The sequence below is a fragment of the Mixophyes fleayi genome, chromosome 1 (genome assembly GCF_038048845.1).
Source record: "Mixophyes fleayi isolate aMixFle1 chromosome 1, aMixFle1.hap1, whole genome shotgun sequence".
NCBI classification, from domain to species: domain Eukaryota; kingdom Metazoa; phylum Chordata; class Amphibia; order Anura; family Limnodynastidae; genus Mixophyes; species Mixophyes fleayi.
In genome coordinates this window covers 349,108,095-349,120,937 of record NC_134402.1, presented here as the reverse complement: position 1 = coordinate 349,120,937, position 12,843 = coordinate 349,108,095, and positions in this window count along the sequence as shown.

Genomic DNA, 12,843 nt, shown 5'->3' with positions numbered 1-12,843 from the left:
ATTGGGATTACCTCTTTAACTCTGCTGAGCATGAGTCATTGGCGGTGTATGTTGACATTACCTCTTCAACAGTGGTGAGTCATCGCACACCTGTCTCATTAAATTAGAGTGTTCTTCTCTCCTGGCCTGATTGGACATTTGGGGGCATATTCAATTAGCCGCAATGTTCGCAACCCTATGGAGGAGGACAAAGGGAAATCTGCAATGTTGCTGATATGCAGAGTGCCTTTGCACCCGTTCCCGGGGGCATTCAACAGACAATTGAATATGCCCCTTGGAGTTTAAAACTCCTTCCTGTTCTATGCTTCTATCCCAGTGATATAATTTATTGTGGACTCATGCACAGGCTCCTCTCCTGGATTCTTCAATTTGCCTAATTCTGCTTCAACTGTGGCTCCACAACATTGACAAACAGCATACAAAGACTTCAGACTCTATAACATTGGCAAACAGCACAAAAAAACTTCAGTCTGTACCTTGGTAAACAGCATACAAAGACTTCAGACTCAACACCCTGGAAAACAACATTACTACTCCAACTCAGCATTCTGGCATCAAGCTTACTGTAAATTCTCTCTGTGAGTACAGCAGCTTGAACATAGAACTGCATGTATACTATATATTGAACATTTGTCTGCTAGATAAGAAGGACATCTTTCTATATCACCCTACATGCTGATACCACACTGAAGTTCTCTGGGTTCGTCTCAGTTGCGCTTGGAGTTGTGTTGTTTTCTGGTGAGGAGGAATATTGGATACTGTCTATTACCAAGATTACATCTTGTGAGTACTGAGTTTGTTCAACAAATCTGAATTTTAATTATTCTATGCGAAGTACTACACACTTCCAGTGTCTCTGGAATTATTTAACTCAATACAGCTGTCAGGAGACTGTCATTACTAGACTTTGTTCTGTACTTATTAATAAGCAACAAGCTGTGTTTTCGGTCTTTTACATATGATTATCAGCTCTAGGTGATTTCTGCAAATTTAAATAAACATCTCTTCTGCCTCTATCTAGCAATGAATTACCTAATAGTCTCTATGGTAAAGCAATGGGCCATAAAACCCTTCCCCATTTTACCAGATGTGTGAAAAATAAATAAAAAACAGTCACATTTTTAAATTAACCTTTAATTAAATAAAGACTTCCCAAAACTATTTTTTGATACTTTATTAAAATAATAATATACTCTTTCTTGTATTGCAATGGAAATTTTTCTTTCTTGATAATCCACAGGGCATAGCAAACCCTATGATGTGTTGACAACTGCTCTTCTTGAAGTCCTGGCAGAGAACAAATGTGTACTTAGACTGATAATGTCAATAGCTGTACAGCCAATATTTCCTGTGGACTAGATTATGTATGGATGCTACATATTGCTTTTTTAAAGTGAGGCCTTGGATGTGAGCACCCCCAGAACACATACAGGCCAGTTGGGGTTACCCGTACCTCAAAATTATACATAATAACTGCCTTTTAAACCCGTATTCTGTCTCCTCTCGGCACCTAAATTTAAATTTCCAAAATAATTGTTACTCAAAGCAGCAGTATACCTTATAATGTAAATAATTTATTTCACTTCATCTTTACAAAATATTTCAGAGAAGAACCCCTTGACTGGTGTCTCTTCTTCAATAAAATCTGTGTGAGCTTCTGTGTCAAATGTGTATTAAGTAAGGAGTCAGAAGAGTGAAGTGTCCTTAGATTGTAAGCTTGTGAGCACCTCTTACCGCTCTGTCTGTATGTATTACCCAGTATTGTTTTATTACTGTTTGTTCCAAATTGTAAAGCGCTACAGAATCTGCTGGGGCTATATAAATAAATGTTGATGATGATGAATTTGACACACATGGTATGCTTCACATTTCACAGCTACAGAGATAAAACACCTAGATAGTTTATAGTGAATGTGCTCATCATTAGTATATATAGTGATCTTTACTTGACTTTTTGAATATGTCGCTTTTACTGACTGACATAGTGACTAAGCTGGTTATTGTAGGTATAAAAATAATTGCCACTTCCCCCATCAACAGAAGAAAATTTGCAGATAAGTTTGTTATTGTGCATTTACGCATATATATGTGTATATTCTCTATAAACTTGGTATAAGAAACTTTTATTTTGGAGATACCTCAGTGCCCTCCTACTTATTTACACGTTTATTCTCCCTCTTTAGGAAAATGGTCCTATAATCTAATAAATGTTTCATCTCAACCTACTTCCAGAGCAGTGATAGTCATATGCCTTCCAGAAAACAGTGATCTCCTCTCTTCGGTCGTCTTCTTAGTGACTCTGATGTCACAGAGTGAACACTAATCATTTTTACCATCTATGTAGCAGGTTTGTCTGGGATGTGATGGAGTATTTTAACAAACACCACTAGCCAATGACATAATAATGTAACCTACTGTATGTGCTACGTAAACTCTTCACGGTGTTATTCTCATAGTAAGTAGCGCAAAAAATATTAGGTTCCCCAATGCCGTTCTGTAATATAGCTGTAATAAAAGTCAAAATGATATATTGTAATTATAATCTGAATTGTAGAGCAAAAATATGAGTTGTGATCTAGTAACAGTCTGTGAGAAACATTTCAAGGCTGTATGTTATTCTACTGTATGTTATTCTACGCATAAATTTCTCAATTGGCGCAGATCAGCAGAGTGTTGTCCTAGTAATAATCTAATTTGGAAAAAAACAAAACAAATACTTTTTCATTACAGAAACTTTCTGAAGACCTTTCTTGCAAACTCTTTCTCTTTCAAAGACCCTTTGAGTATACTAACTAAATAGATTTATCTGAGACCGATGTTTTATTTAACTATGACCTGATTTCTTTCCTCTTCTATTAGCAAAATAGATTTTCAATGGCACTGAAAATAAAATTTAATATTTCTACTTTTCCAATCTGTTTTTATCATTATTACTGTGTTCCCTAAACATACTGACCTTATCAACCTTTATATTTGGGGATACTGCCTATCTCTGTTCCAGTTCTATCAGCGCAGTTTGCTAGTGCCATAGTTGGAACACATTTGTGATATTTCATTCTAGCTATAAGGTTCATTCTAGGTAGCAATATGTCAGAATAACAGATATACATTTAGGATTCTTGTACTGAGAATCCTGTAAGAATTGCATTTATTTTACCTATTGCACCCTGAACATCAAGATACATTTTGGCAGGAAGAAAACTTAATTTATCTAACATACAGAATAAGAATATATCATTAAAGTGCATTTAGTACACAGAAGAGTTGGGGAATACTAAAATACAGGAATAATTCCTCAATAAAGAGCCATTTGTAATGTAGTGTGTATTGCTATACAAAGAAGAACTCCAGATGTTCAGTAGCACTGATGAAGGTTAGTGTGGTAGTACTGGTAATGAATTTGAAAAAAAATTATATTTTATGTAAGTATGTGCTATAAAAAAGATTTTTCCCACTACTAATAAAATTATTATTATTATTATTATTATTATTATTATTATTATGTGTGAAAAATAAATTGTTATTAGGGTATTGCATATATAATGAATGCAGGTTTATGAAACATGTTACAGAAAATTGTAAGATATGATATGTTAGATACATCCTTCTAGATAGTGCATCTAACAAACTAAAGCAGCAAGATGGAGTTTAATTATGAAAAATAATTCTGATGGTATATGTATGTAAAATAAAGATGGACATATCCTTTAAGGTTAATTGTTATAATTGAAGCAATGTTTAAGTATAGTTACAGTTTGGCAATCAGATATGAGTGCCATATTTTATACCAATCCATATGTTTCTAAAAAAAAAACATGCTGAATGATAAGAAAAACTGTTTAGGCTGCCTCTTATTTCGATTGCTTTGTTCATTGTTCCAGCTCTTGATCACAGACTCTCCATACTCTGATGATTCAGTAATATATTTTAGAGTCTAGTGAAATTTAATTACATTTTCGTAATGAGTCGGAGTCTATGTGTGCAATTGTTGATGTGGGAACAAAGAGAAAACTGCTTTCTAATAATTTGAAAGTATATTGATATCAGGATAACATTTCAGAAGATTTTGCAACATGTTTTACTACATGATAAATGTTTTCCTTTCAGTTCTAAGTGTCATGATTTTTGCAATCAAGTAGCTCAGGAAATTAATTTCTGAATCTGGAGCTAAATTTTGTTCAATGTACACAATATTGGATACTTCCAGGCCATATTTTTGGAGCACATTTGAATCTTTTTGATGCTTCACATCACGCATGGCGGAAAAACACTTAGGACCTCATTTAGAGTCGGACGCAAAGTCCAATTTAGGCGCATCTAACCAAAAAACGCTACAACACATGTGCAGAAAGCTCCAAATCCACCTGCATCGTGGACGTAATTAACACTTGCAACAGCTTGCGACTCACTACGAGAGAATGGGAGGAACGCGGAATTGTGAAGGCGTGACCATGGAAATACATCCTAGTCGCAGTGAGGCGCAGACACAACACACGTCAAAACAGGGCTAAAGCTGTGCGGCAGGAATTAGGTGGCGCAATCGTTAGCTAGCTGCAGGAACTGCTCGCAGCTCGATAGGGTTTTACAAGTTGGACGGAACTGGTGTTTGCTTGCAACTCGTAATACCCTACCAAGCTGCGGCACACTCCCACTTCTACACTCCTTACACGGACTTTGCATCCGACTCTAAATGAGGTCCATAGTGTTTTTAAAGAGAAAAGTAATACATCACTCTGGATGTACATTAACTAACTTTTTTTGGTGAACTAGGAAAAGAAAAACACGCTGAGGTCTGGAGGAAGATGTGTTCCGACTGTGCTTCTATTAGGTCACAGAAACATGTCAAACACCATCACAACCATAGACGGTCACAGCAAAACAGCAATCAGGATGGTCAGACTAAGTTAGCAGCACTTAGTTGGACGGAGGATATTACAGATCTTTACAATCAGCACTCCTTCTCAGCAGCAGACACCACTAATTGATGCAGCTAGACTGTTATGCTCTGTGGGAAAGGAATCTGTGTTAATTCCAAATAGCGCTGGCAGACCATTGGCGCAGAGTCTAATGCGTTCCCCGGCATTTACCAAGAACTGCCGCAAGGCGGGATGGATTTAGCTGCCAAGAACTCACACGTCGCGGCCCCCTGAACTGTCTCAGGATATAATACAAGGTCCAAAAGATGAAAGGCATACCTAGCAGATATGGCAACGACTGAAGCCAGGAACACCGGGAGTAACACAGGGTAGCCAGGTGGAGAATAAGGATCTAGTGCACGAGTGGTTAGCCACCGAGTGGTCAAAACAGGCTAGGGCCCGGTACGCGAGTGGTCAGGCACAGAATGGTCAGACGGGCTAGGATCCTGTACACAAGTGGTCAGGCACAGAATGGTCAGATGGGCTAGGAACCGGTACACGAGTAGTCCAGCACAGAATGATCAAACAGGCTATGTTTGGTACACGAGAGATCCAGTAATGCATAGTCAGACAAACCAAGTTCGGTACACAGGATATCCAGAAAAGCAGACGCTCAGCAATACCGTTGCACTGACACAGGCTAAGTGACAGTGCAGTGTCTAAATAGAGAAGGCGATTCAAAATACCCACCACGACAGACTGGTCATGTGACCAGCTAACCGGAAGTGCCGAGATCGTCTTGAACGGGACAGCGCTGGAGCGTGGAGTAGGTAAGTTTGTTACATAGGCCCTATAAAAGGCATAATCCTGTTGTCAGGATTCCCAGTATAAATCACAAAGAGAGTGTAGTGAAATGAAGTGGTTTTTATTAACACCGGTTGCACAGGTTTCAGGTTGCAGTACGGTAGGGTATGGCACAAATAGCTAAAGAACACAGTGGATAACAGATGTAGAATGTGGTGGTCTGCAGGACTTTACCACAAAGTAGTGGAGATGGCACACAAGGTGCGACGGTCTGCGGAGCAAGGCACTCAAGATTCAGAGAACAGGTAGAAATAATATGCAGAGCGTTATCACAAGATAGTGGAGTAGACACAGTGGCTGAGATGATCTGGGGATAGATGTGCTGGAAACTCAGAGAACAGGTAGCAATAATCTGCAGAGCGTTACCACAGGTTACTGGAGTAGACACAGTGGCTGAGATGGTCTACGGATAGATGTGCTGGAAACTCAGACAACAGGTAGCAAACAGGAGCCAGGGAACAGGCAACACAGGTAATTGCAACAGATGATCTGGCAAAGGTTGCTTGGGACAGGCAGGTTTATATAGGCCAGAAGCAGGTGTTTAAGCTTTAAGCAATAACGAGGCAGGTCAGAGCAGTCTAAGTACTGCAGTGGCCTCTTTGGTGGACAGTGGTACTACAGGCAGGATACAATTATATACAAAGGTCCAACAAAGGAGCTGCAGGAAGCCGGCCATGACACCTGTACAGTGTGAGGAAGGGCTGGACCTATCACTTCTTTGAGAAGTCAACACCTAACTCACTTGTGGTAGGTCTTCACCCTGAAACAATTTTGAACTGACATTTTGTACTTAAAGCCTCACATGTAGTATTATTTGAAATCAAATATATTAATCAGCAGATTTTCTTTACTGACAGAATTTTTTTTATATAATTTGCCAAATGTACAAATATTTGTATGTATACTACAAGTAAGTACAGATGTATAAAGCTTTCATTTGAAACAGGCACATCATGCTGTCAATAATGTAATGTGCTATGGAGTTTATGGAAACCACACCATATTGCATGTATTACAAGAAGATAAAAGATCACAACATTGTCTTCCCATTTAAAATCCATTACCATTACTAGACAGGTTGGGCTGGTCACAGTATAACACAGAAACCTGCAATTGGGTGTCACCAGCCATAATGATATAGAGCTCCAGCCCATTCAGTGGGGGGATATAGCCTCTATGTGGGGCCCACAGCAAACCCCAGCGTTTTGTTCTTTGTAGTAAGCTACCAGCCATGCAGAGAAAAGCACTGGGATTGTTATAAGCGCACCTGGGTTGTAGCAACTGGGACAATAGGTAAAAATGACCCTAGTGATCCCATTATAATTGGTCGGGGTGATTAGTACCCCTCCTCCATTATACTGAGACAAAATAATAAGAAAGTCAATAAAATGCTGACCCAAGGGGCTAAAATATTTTATTGATATAAGACTTCACAAAATCCCTCATTTACAATTTATTGTACAACATTTTATATCTTCCCTGACATAATCCAATTGGGAATGAAAAACCCTAACACGCAATGACAACTGTTTGCTACACACATTGCCATAGAATTACAGTAAAATGCTTTCAGTCCCTCGGTTCAGCAGTGAAGGCTTGTCTATGTTATTTTAGATCAGCCATTCTGTAGTGGAAATATATTTTTAATGTTTGTTTGCTTTTTATTTCAAATGGATTATAAGTTTCCCTTTGGACTATAAAATAGAGCAAAGAAGATTTAGAATAATGTACCATGGCATTTTGTCTGTCTTTTTCAATGCAAAATAAAAGTCACCCTTGGGAGTTTCATTTAACTATTTATACTACATTATTAATGGGGGTAGGACTTAACAAGGCTTCTTCCTTTCATTTCAATCGGTTTTCTGTATATAGTGCACATGCTGAAGATTCCATTGAAATTATCGTACTACCACAGGGGAAAAAAACAAAATGCTCTTTTACTAACAAATTTCCTATTTTAAGTCATTAATTTTCTTCAGTGTCTATGGTTCAGTTTTATGATGAAAACATCTCTCACACTAAGGATAAGAAATTCTGGGGATGTAAATCCTCCCCTGGACAAAAGGCCACAACCCATATTTTCATGCACATTCCTGTTGCAGTCTGGGAAAAATATATGTTCAGTATATTCAATGCATTCATGCACTGTACAACTGATAATATGTACTGTACGTGAAAAGAACCTCACTGTGTTAATCATGTTTATGCACAATGTCCTTACAGTACAGAACAAACTTTATATGGCTTAGTAGTCTGAACTATATGAAGACTGACTGAGGATAGAGCAGATATCTTGGTGGGTATGACATTCTTGGGTGCCACCAATATGTGCTATGGGGACCAGAAATTTTTAGTTATACTCTCGATTACATGCATATTATCGTACTAATGTATGATGTTATGCATGTATGATGATATATAAATAAATAAATATATATATATATATATATATATATATATATATATATATATATATATATATATATATATATATTATATATATTAATGGGGGTATTAATGTAATGTGTCATGTGGCCTCTCTTTATGGGGCTTATAATTTAATAACAGTCTACTTCTGGGGAAGCAGACCTATTTATTAAATTTGGTGTTATTGATTTAATGTCAGAGTGGTTGGTGGTAGGAGGTTTAGAGCATTCAAAAGGTTAATATTTCCTATCTCTTTTCAAATAGGGCCTCTACGTCCCATGATTCAACCAAGCAGCAATGTCTTTTATAAGACAAATGGCATGTTCAATAAAACCGCAGCACGGTCCCCGGGCAGCACGGAGGCTAAGTGGTTAGCACTTCTGCCTCACAGCGCTGGGATCATGAGTTCAATACCCGACCATGGCCTTATCTGTGTGGAGTTTGTATGTTCTCCCCGTATTTGCGTGGGTTTCCTCCGGGTGCTCCGGTTTCCTCCCACACTCCAAAAACATACTAGTAGGTTAATTGGCTGCTATCAAAATTGACCCTAATCTCTCTCTCTCTGTCTGTCTGTCTGTGTATGTTATCATCATCATCATCAACATTTATTTATATAGCGCCAGCAAATTCCGTAGCGCTTTACAATTGGGAACAAACATTGATAAAACAATATAGAATACAGAAAAAGACAAGCAGTGTATAGGAGGGGCACTCCTTAGGTCACAACATAGGTAAAATATATAATTTTATTTAGGTATGCATTAAAATAGTCTGGTAGGACAAGAGCAAAATAATTAAAATACAAAACACATAAAGACAGAACAGTGTTAAAGTGAGTTAAAATGCAATAAAGATTGCAATGCCTCTGCTGCTATTATATGATGCACCTTATTAATTGCATACGATAGCCAGCTATGATGAAACACAGCAGATGCCACTATAATGTGAATATAGGTGTGTCTAAGAGTATGTCTTTTAGTATTTAGCCATAGAACCAAGTGTTAGTGGCATCGCCTAACAGTAGTCTCTTAAAGGTCTATCTGTGAAAATAAACAGAGAGCGAAACGTGCGTTGGCGTTTTGCCCTGCTACTTCCAATCTTTTTGCCAGCAACTATCTCCCTTTGATCGCTCCCCAGCTTTACATACAGGCAGGGCATTTCACATATACCCACGATCATAGGGAGCTGATCTATACCCGCTTATCCACTAATTTATGCTGTAATGGTACTGATCGATGGCAGTTCCCTTTATCTAGGGATTACCTATGGGAGACTTTGATCAACCACGGCACTCTCATTCCGACTTATAACTCCTACCATAGTAGGACAATTGTGGGTAGATTAGACTTAGGTTATACTAGTAATTGCTTACACAGCTCTCTCTGTTTATTTTCACAGAGAGACCTTTAAGAGACTACTGTTAGGCGATGCCACTAACACTTGGTTCTATGGCTAAATACTAAAAGCCATACTCTTAGACACACTTATATTCACATTATAGTGGCATCTGCTGTGTTTCATCATAGCTGGCTATCGTATGCACTTAATAAGGTGCATCATATAATAGCAGCAGAGGTATTGCAATCTTGATTGCATTTTAACTCACTTTAATACTGTTCTGTCTATATGTGTTTTGTATTTTAATTATTTCGCTCTTGTCCTACCAGACTATTTTAATGCATACCTAAATAAAATTATATATTTTACCTATGTTATGACCTAAGTAGTGCCCCTCCGATACACTGCTTGTCTTTTTCTGTATTCTATATACTTATCTAGTGTTGGGAGCACCCCCTGGGAGTCTCTTTCTCCTAGGTAATGTATTTACATTTATAAGTAGGTCACACTACATTACTGGTGCGGTCTCCATTTCTTCTTGTTTCTAATCAATTGATAAAACAATACTGGGTAATACATACAGACAGAGAGGTAAGAGAACCCTGCTCGCAAGCTTACAATCTATAGGACAATGGGAGTTAGAAACACAAGGGCATGTGCTACATCATATTGTACAATGGACCAGCTAGAACGCAAAGGTAAAAGTATTGAGTGGGGGATGTTAGAGAATTTAGACTGTAAACTCCAACGGGGCAGGGACAGATGTGAATGAGTTCTCCGTACAGCACTGAGGAATCAGTGGCGCTATATAAATAAATGGTGATGATGATGATGAAAACCACGCCTCTTCCACCAGCAGGAGACCTCACTATCTAAATGTCACCCCAACACATTTACCAAAGACATATATAGAAAAACGGAAGGATAGGGAATATCTGCACTAGTGTAAAATTACAAAATATACAAAGTATATACAAAAAAATGCAAAGAATATGCAAAAACAGATAAAATAAAAAAAGAAAGAGTGCAAAAGTAGAGTCCTTAAATAGAATATGCGTAATGATTCTTCTTTGTGACTCCGCTGTTAACATATGAAAAAAAGAGGAAAGAAAAACAACATAGTGTAACCTATAGATCACTAAATGTATTATTTTCCACAGTGTTACTTGATTTAAATGTGAATAAAACACTGTATGCTAATTAGCCTAGCAAAGAAAAACAGCTTCACATATACACAATCATAACTATAAGCATGTATCTAAGAGGCTATTTTGGTAGTAGAGAAAATAGGATCTATGTGGATATTCTACTAGTGATAAATACAGTACATTAGAGGAAAAAAAATACAAAAAATTAAAAGCAAAATAAGTAAAAATTTTCTAGATTAACCAGTATTTGAATTCAGTTCTTCACATATGCTAACCTTAGACCAACCGATTGAGCCCCAAACTCTGTAAGTACTGAGCATGATATCTGGACATCTTTAAGGTGAAATTACATCCAACTACATGAATGATATAAAACAATGCATAAACAAACATAAAACAAAAATGTGTTTTACCTTTATATTATGGATAGCTGTTTTCCACTCTGAATTACCCCCAAATAGGAAAATAGAAGAGTCTTATAAATTTCAATTGCTCATTTGCATGAAAAAAGTATACATTTATATTACCATTAATAGGAACATGTTCCTATTAAGATAAAAACATAACAAGCAAATTCATCCGTATGAAATCCAGTATTAGTAGCGATGTACACTTACCACATGTAGATTAAACAAGGGCATCTATTAGACCTGATGGATCTGTACAGATGAATTATTAAACGGCCGGTCATCACAGCTTTTTCCAGACCTCTGATCATCAGATGTTATCGGCAGCAATACTGGACATAGATCCCCACTTCTACCAACACGTTTCAAATTTAATTCTTTGTCAAGGTGTGGGGAACTTTGGTTAGGGTTCGGGTATTATAGTTAAAATATATTCATATTTATACAACACACTGTGTCTAATACTTTAGTACCGAACAATCAATGTCTAAATATACATAATATACCAGAAAACATCTAAAAAATACAAAACTAGTTAAATATTACTTCAACTGTTGGCTATAAGCTAATTAGCAGCTGAAAAATGAAACTTCATACATCTTAGATACAGAGTCAAAACAATAAGTATATTTATCTAAGGTTGTTATAGACAAAATTTAGAAATATTGATTTATGCAAACATCATATATATAATAATTTATAATTTATGCATTGATAAAAAAATTAAATTCAAGTGAAATTTATTTTTCTAGATTGCTTAGGATTTGAACTCAATCATTCACATATACTAACTTTAGACCAACATGTTTAGCAACAAGCTCTATTAGTATTTGCCATGATATCTAGACATATCAATTAATTAGCAGCTGCAAAAAAAAACTTCATAAATCTTACTTACAGAGTAGAAAGGCTCACTGAACCCCGTGAACTGGTTTTGGTTTTGGATCTGGGTTAGCTTCGTGTTTTGGTTTTGGTTTTGGTTTTGGCTAAACCGCCTTCGTGTGTTTTGGTTTTGGATCTGTATTTTTTAATCATAAAAAAATACATAAAAAATCATAAAATATGCTAAAATTACATAATTTTGCTCTTCTTTTGTTCCAACATTATTATTAACCTCAATAACACTAATTTCAAGTAATTTGCAGTCAATTTTGACCACCTCAAAGGTCACAATATTATTTTTATACACTTTCGGACAAATACTGCAGCAACCTGGCTGGATGCTAAGCTACAGAGCAATAACTCAAACACACACAGTTCCTAGCACATCTAGGAAATATTGCCACACACCAGTGTCAGTAAAGAAAGGTGGTGCAAGATGAAATTGTCCTTGGATCAAGAAATCAGTTGTGGTTCATTTGATCACTCCACCCGTTCCTTTTAATAACTGTGGTAATTCTATGGCTAATATATGGCGACGAGCGCTTACCCCCACCCCAGGACGTGTGCATTTATCAGACCAAGACCAATCCAGTGATTTGTGTTATTTCTGAATCTGAACATACATTTTCCTCTAATGCCTTACTGTTTTCTTCCAGCTCGGCTTTTACACGTAAAAGCATTTGAACACCACTTTTGGAGTCCGAATGACAAGGTCTTGCTTGGTCATGACTGACCTTACAAGAAAATGCCTCAGTGATGGATTGTAAGGCAACCTTGCCATTACAAGCCATCACCGCTTTAAATTTCCCCTGCAAAGTCGCCGATTTTCTGCGACTTGCAGAAATCAGAGCTTCGTACATTTACCCCCTGGACTCATATGAGTAACCTAACATACAATCTAACTAAAACACACAGAGTATA